This window comes from Mesocricetus auratus, unplaced genomic scaffold, assembly GCF_017639785.1.
Source record: "Mesocricetus auratus isolate SY011 unplaced genomic scaffold, BCM_Maur_2.0 Super-Scaffold_100021, whole genome shotgun sequence".
Lineage (NCBI taxonomy): Eukaryota > Metazoa > Chordata > Mammalia > Rodentia > Cricetidae > Mesocricetus > Mesocricetus auratus.
The window spans coordinates 10,725,645-10,732,932 of record NW_024429202.1 but is presented as its reverse complement, the minus strand read 5'-3'; positions in this window follow the sequence as shown (position 1 = coordinate 10,732,932).

Here is a 7,288-nt window from a genome sequence, read left to right as displayed (position 1 = left end):
CTCATTGGCTATCTTACCAGTCTCATGCCAGCTGTGAGGAGCCCTTCCCAGCAGACGTGGCACACGCTAAGGCTTTGGCTAAGCTCCTATGTTTTTGTGTCTCTTCTGCTCATCGTGTTTGTTCAGTGTAAACAGGAAACAGGCATTAGAAATGCTTGTTGTAATGACTGCTACTGTTCTTGTTGGTGTTCATGTTTACTAAATGATTGGCTCCTTATGTTCCGGGGCCTGATCTAGGATTTATGTATAGGGCTGTTCATTACATGTGGTGGTTTGAATGAGAAATGTCCCTCATCATCTTGTGTTTTAGTTAGGGTTTTATTGCTGTGACTAGACGCCACGACCATAGCAACTCTTATAAAGGAAAACATTTAATTGGGGCTGGCTTACAGTTTAGAGGTTAAGTCCATTGTCCTCACATTGGGAAGCATGGTGGCTCACAGGCAGACATGATGCTGGAGAGGTAGCTGAGTGTTCTACGTATACAGATCTGCAGGCAGCAGGAAGAGTCAGACACTGAGCCTGGCTTAAGCATTGAAAACCTCAAATTCTATCCCCAGTGACACATTTCCAATAAGGCTACACCCACTCCAACAAGGACACGCCTACTAAAGCCCACTCCCTATGGACCTATGGAGGCCATTTCCATTCAAACTACCCCAGCTTGAGTATTTGAACGCTTGGCTCCCATTAGCAGTGCTATTTGGGCAGGTCTGGGTGGTGAGGCCTTGCTGAGAGAAGTACATCAATGGAGTTGAGCTTTGACAATACATAGCCTAGCTCTGCTTGTGGTTTGCGCTCTCTGCTTCAAGCTTGCGTTTGAAGATTTGATCTCTCAGCTTCCTGTTCCTCCACTATGTCTGTCCGTTGCTGCCACGCCTCCCCACCATGACAGACTCTTGTGGAACCAGAAGTCGAATAAACTTTCTTCTATAAGTCAATTTTGGTCACGGTGTTTTATTACAGCAACCGAAAAGCAACTGACACAATATATTAGATAATATGGTGTTGGGGAAGTCTTTTGTCAATAAAGCACTGTTGAGCCAATAGGAATCTAGATAGGTGGGACTAGGAGTCCAGGAGGATTCTGGGAAGGAGAAACACAAGAGAGTTCGACATGTAACCGCCATGGGGTAGGAAGCCCGGAACTATTCTCTGGTAAGAGAAATACTTAGATTAACAATTATGGGGTAATTACTTAAGTCAGAGCTAGTCAGTAAGAAACAAGCAAGGCCAACAGCTTCATAATGAATATAGCCTCCTGTGTGTTTATTTGGGACTGATGCAGCTCTAGAACCAGGCTGGCGGGAAGGCTCCTCTCCAAGGAAAAAGCTTCTCTTTACAATATGGAATAAAACCGAGGGGCTACAAGCATAGTTGGCATTCTTAGTTAGTAGGAACTGAAGTAAGTGGTGAGTGTTGGAGCTCCTGGGGGACTCCAGGCTGGAACAGAGGGGCTAGAACCCTGTGTGTTTGCACATCACTGTTTTTCCACAAGACACAATGTCCTTATGGTCCCCCACAGACCCAAGGGCTTCCTGGGTAACATTCCATTGTATGTATCTGTCTAAATTTGTTTATTCCTTGACCTGCTCTCTTAGTTTGATTTTCACCACTGTGAGAAAACACTCTGACAAAAGCAACTGAAGAGAGAAGAGGCCCACAGGGCAAGGGTGTGCAGTCCATCCTGGTTAGGAAGTCAAGGCCCAGTTCAAGTGGTCTCAGAAAGGAACAATATTAGCAGCTGGCCTAAAGGCTACTCCTGCGTACCTGGCTGCCTTCTGCCCATGCCCTGAGAAACTGCAAGCAGAAAAATTAAAATGTAATGGACCAGTTTCTCTGGCTAAAGAGATGTCATGACTGAGTAATGTTGACTCGGCAGGACAACACAGTTACTCCTGGTAGGTATGTGCAAATGGGCAGAAAGAAGCATAAAACGTGCCATTTGGAGAAGAAAAAAAGCACCAGGAAGCCTCATGTTGCTGAGGTAAGTGCTGTTAGAGAGGGTATAGTTGTTAAGGGGGCTGCCCCATTAAAGAAAAGCCGCCAGCTCCCCACTATGAGAAGGGGAAGAATATTTCGGGGTAAGACCCCATGCAGCTAAGTTTCCAACTTGGGGAAGAACCTAAAGTGTTTTCTGCTCTTAGAAAGCATCCGAATAAAAGCATCTGCTGATGTGACTCCAGGAGGGGGCAGGTGTGTCCCCAGCTGAGGCTGATCCTGGCAGTATCATCCAGGGAGAGCTAGCTTTAAAGGCATGCAGGCTGCAAGAGTTAGAGGGTCCTGGGTTCTTTTCCCCTGGTTTCAGAGAGCTGCTAGTGCCAGCACTGTGTGTCAGGGAGATCCCTGCATGAAGGCCCTTCGAAGGCAGAAGGCCCTGGTAGGCCATTGTGTGAACTTGTGGAAGTGAAGCCTGGATTTCAGGAGAGACCTCCTAGATGTTTGGGATGCCGGAGCAATGAGCTGTCTTCCAAGGAGACCTGAACACAGAGAGTTGAGCCAGCCTAAGAGACAAATGTGTGCTGTTGGCAATAAACCTGGCACTGCCATCTAAGCCTGGGCACAGAGTTACAGCATTCGGAGTTTGCCCTTCTGAGTCCTGTATTTCTTCTCCACGCCTCCAGTTTTCTCTTTGGGAGTGACACTGTGTATCCCGTGTCATTACATGTTAGAAGCATGTCAATTACCTCTTGATTTTACAGGGGGTTGTCACTCATCTCAGAAGACACGTTGGCTCTGAAACAGTGTTGGGACTGTGAGAGATTTTGGGGGCCTTGGAAGTTGGGCTAAATTCATTTTGCATTATGATATGGGTCCAGGTCTAGGGGGCCAGGGAGTGGAATTCGGTGGTTTGAATGAGAAATGGCCATAGATCAGGCGTTTGAACACTTGGTTCCTGCTGGCGGTGCTGTCTGGAGATGGAGGGATTCCGTTGCTGGTTCGGGCTTTGTGAGTTTAAAGCCTTGGTCACATTCATCGCGTTCTCTCTGCCTGTGTGTGTGTTTGGGCATGTGACCTCTCAGTTTCCTGATCTTGCCATCCTCCCTGCTGCTGCTTCCTGCTGTGTCTCCCTTCCATGATGACTTTGTCCCCCAGGAAGCTCAGGCCCAAATAAACTCCCTCCTGACAGCAGCCAAGTAACTAACGCAGCCAGCAGGTATGTAACAACGGTGTCTTTTCTCCTAAAACATTCACACTCTATATTTTGTGTTTAAAAATTGAATCTAGGTAACATCAATTTTGATGGACATTGGGAGGGAGGAATGGACATTTGTACCCTACTCTCCTGACAGAGAGGACACTTTCATGGGCTGAGGCGTGGCAGGCTGTGGAACTGTGATTTTGAGTTTCGTGTCTCACTGACAGAGCACACCACAATTCACTGGAATAAGCGAATCATTGGCTGTTACGAAAGAGCCTCAGGAAGCTCATTTCTCATAGCTTAGCTGAGCATCCCCTGTGGGAATATGGAACTAGAATTATTGGACCTTTCAGTTTTGTAAAAGAATGTGAAATCTGGGTTTTCATGTGAAATCCGGTGACGTTTAAGCATAGGCAACTGATTGGAAGTTATAAAAACACTTCATGGTCCAAACAAAACACATCTGCGGGCCAGATGATGCCCTTGGGGTGCCAGCTTGTGGTCTGTGGTTTGGACATTTCTTCCTCTTGCCCTCTAGGATTCATTTATGTGCCTCGTCTATGGACTTCCTGGTGTAAGGAGGTCAGCCCTCATCTCCTGAAGTTTTAACTAACTGTTGCTGGACCAATTTTCCACCATGCTGTAAGGTCTTTGAAGGTAGTAATTGCAGGGTTTTTTTCCTTTCTTTTGTGTGTGTGTGTGTGTGTGTGTGTGTGTGTGTGTGTGTGTGTGTGTGTTTAGTCTAGGGCCTCATGCATCATGTCTTGTACCTAGTAACGTTTAACATGAATGTGTATTGGAGAAATAAAGGGCTGCATGGACAAACTGTGCTACCTTCTTGAAGACTAGACAGGGCAACTATGACTCTCGGTGCCCTGGTGGACTGCTGGCTGCCTTCATCCCTTCCTGCCCTCATTAAGTAGTCTGACAGCTGTTCTCCATGACAGGTGGTGTCTTCTGCCTCAGTGTGAGTCCTGGCCACTAGGTGGCTCTCCTTGCTTAACCTCAGACATTGTGAAGCTCTGCTGTCACACTGAGGCTTGCTGAAAGAAACCAGAGAGATGTGAAGAACCACGTTTTAATCTTAACCATATCTCCTCCAGATGTTTGCTCTTCTTGGGACAAACACACAAGCAAAGTCACAATGCCAGAGGAAGGTTCCCACAGGTGCATCAAGCTTGTTTTCTTCAAGCAGAGTTTTGGGAATGCCCCATTTCTTCCCCGTGTTAGTCTCTAATGCAGCAAACATTTGAAGTCTTGTTTATTTTACTTTGCTGCGTCGTGTTGGAGGTTGGGGGTGCGGGGTGGAGGGTGTGTCTCTCCGAGAAGGGCCCCGGGGCCTCTAGAGTGTTCATACTTAAAGTGGGTTTCTTGTAAGCTGTAGCAGATGAAGTTGTCCCCAGGGCAGTTTAAGCCTTATGTTCACAGTGAGGTCCCAGGGACTCGGTGCTGACACCTGGGGGTGTGCTATTGTGTGACCTCTGGAGGACATTCTGAGTTTGGAGAGACTGTCTGTTTGCTGTTGTGTGATTCCCGATCTAAAGACAGACAGAGGGACTAAGAAGATGGTCTGGTCAGTAAAGTGCTTGTTGGACAGTATTGAGGACCTGAGTTCGGATCCCTGGCTTCTACATTAGAAGCTGATACTCCTCTGTAACCCCAGTGTTCAGCAGGCAGACACAGAAGGAGTCCTGGAACCCAGTGGCCATCCAGTGATCTCTAGGCTCACGGAGAGACCTGATATAAATCAATCAACCAACCAACCAACCAACCAACCAGGTGGAGAGCAAAGGATGAAGTCACCCAACATTGACCTCTGATCTTCACATACGTGCACACATGAGATCATACCCAAATCACATACATAAGTGCACTCACAAACACGCACTCTCACGAATGCACGCACACATATGCATGCGCTCGTGCGCATACACACACACACACACACACACACACACACACACACGAGGGAGGAAATGACTCATGTACTCTAGTCCGCAACCCTCTTCCCAGCACATGAACTGCAGCACATGAACCCTGACTGGAATGAATGGAGCAGTAGACCGGCATCTCCCCTCGCCCTGTCAAATATACCCAGGACCCCGGGTTTGTTGAATGAGAGGGCAAATGGATTCTATCAGCTGTGCATGGCTCTCCATGGTATCGAAGGCTCAGAAGCAGAGTCCTCTCCCTCCTCAGCACCTGTGTTTACCCTCGCCTTTGCCTTTGTTGCTCAGCGTGGGCCAGATGTTTCTGCTTTGTCTTTGGGAAACAGTCGTGTGCAGGCTAACACAGAGTGGTTTCTCATTTGCTCAGCCACTCTGTACCTCAACTTCCTTATCCGTAAAATGGGAGCAGCAGTGGGAACTGGCATCATGGAAGCTGCTCAGAACAGTATTTGGTGTATAGTATACAGTAAGTTCTCAGTAAAGCACCGTGTGTGGCGAAGTGCATGACCCTTGACCTCTCTACGTTGCTCTTGGGGGTCAACTCACACGATTGTGACTGGTGTGCTTGTCTCTGGTGTGACAGAGGTCCCCATAGTCCTGTGACCTCATCCTCTAGCTATATAATTTTTTTCATGATCCTCTTGCCTCTACCTCCTGAATGCTGGGATCCTAGGTATACATCACCACAGTAGTCCTGAATATCCGTGGTCTTCCATTCAATAGCAATACCATTGTGCGGTACCACCAAATCCCTCGAAAAGTGTGTCCCATAAGTCACTCTGACCAAGGCTTAAGGAAGTGGTTCTCAGTCTTCCTAATGCTGTGACCCTTTGATACAGTTCCCCTTGTTGTGGCAAACCCCTCTCCCCAGCCATAAAATTACTTAGTTGCTACTTAGTAACTGTAATTTTGTCACTGTTATGAATCACAATGTAAATATCTGGTATGTGACCCTTGTGGGGGGTCATGACCCACAGATTGAGAACCACTGGCTTCAGGCTTGTCCTGAAGTCCTCCAGTTACCCCCACACCACTAACCGTGAGTCCAGCAGTGAGTGGTAAATTCTTCCCATGCTAGTCGGCAAAGCCTTCTCCCAGGATTCCTGGGTTGTTTTGCTTTATGTTCTTAAGTACTGAAGTCCAGACCTAGTTACTTTTCTCACTGTACTGACAAAATACCCAAAGAAAAGCAATTGCAGAGAGGAAGCGGCCCTGGAGAGATGTTTATCAGTTAAGAGCACTGGCTGCTCTTGCAAAGAGCCTGGGTTTAGTTCCTAGCATCCACAGAGGGACCCACAACCTCCTGCATCCCTAGTTCCAAGGGATCTGACACCCTCCTCTGGCCTCCTCCAGCCCTACACACACACAGTGTACTTACACACATGCAGGAAAACACGCAGACACTTTATATTAAGATAAACAGCTAAAAACTACACAGGAGAATAACAAATATAACAATGTTAATTTTAAAAGCTGTGTCAATTTATTTAGTTATTTACTTTGGAGAGAGGATCTCATGGATTCCAGGCAGGTATCAAATTCACTATGGTAGTGTAGATGACCCTGAACTACTGATCCTCCCAAGTGCTGAAATCACCCGGGTGCATTACACACCCTGCTTAGCTCCAGTCTTTTGTGGGAGACCAAGCAAAGGGAACAGACCCAGAATACAAATCAGCAGATGAAGTCCGTGGAGGCTCAAAGCTCCCCCCTATCTTGGGTCTTTCTTTTGATTCTCCTTCCGAATTTGCAGATTGCCAACCTGTGAGGTGTCAAACTTGTGAATGCACGTCTAGCTTGCTTTTTGGACACAGGTGAACACGTAGCTCCTGCTCATGTCAGGTGTGTTATTTAGAGCCAATGAAGCATTCTAATCAAATTAGAGGGCACAGGTCCCCAGCTCTGCCTCCACAGCTTAGTCCAGCACAGCACAAACAACCGCAAGACCTAGGGCAGTCATGACCAAACCCACACCGCTTCCTTCTGGTCCATTCTTTGTGCCGTCTGTGTTACACCCAACCAGGAAGTACTGAAGAATCCAGCTTCATGTGTTCACTGGCTTTTATGATGAAGCCAGGAGGAATACATAAATGGCTTATGAGTGAGTCATGGGCTTAAAAAACGCAGCTTATTTCTGAAATTACCTAAACACTGGACACAGCTTGACCCAAAGAATGTCAAGGGTATCTAGCAGTTC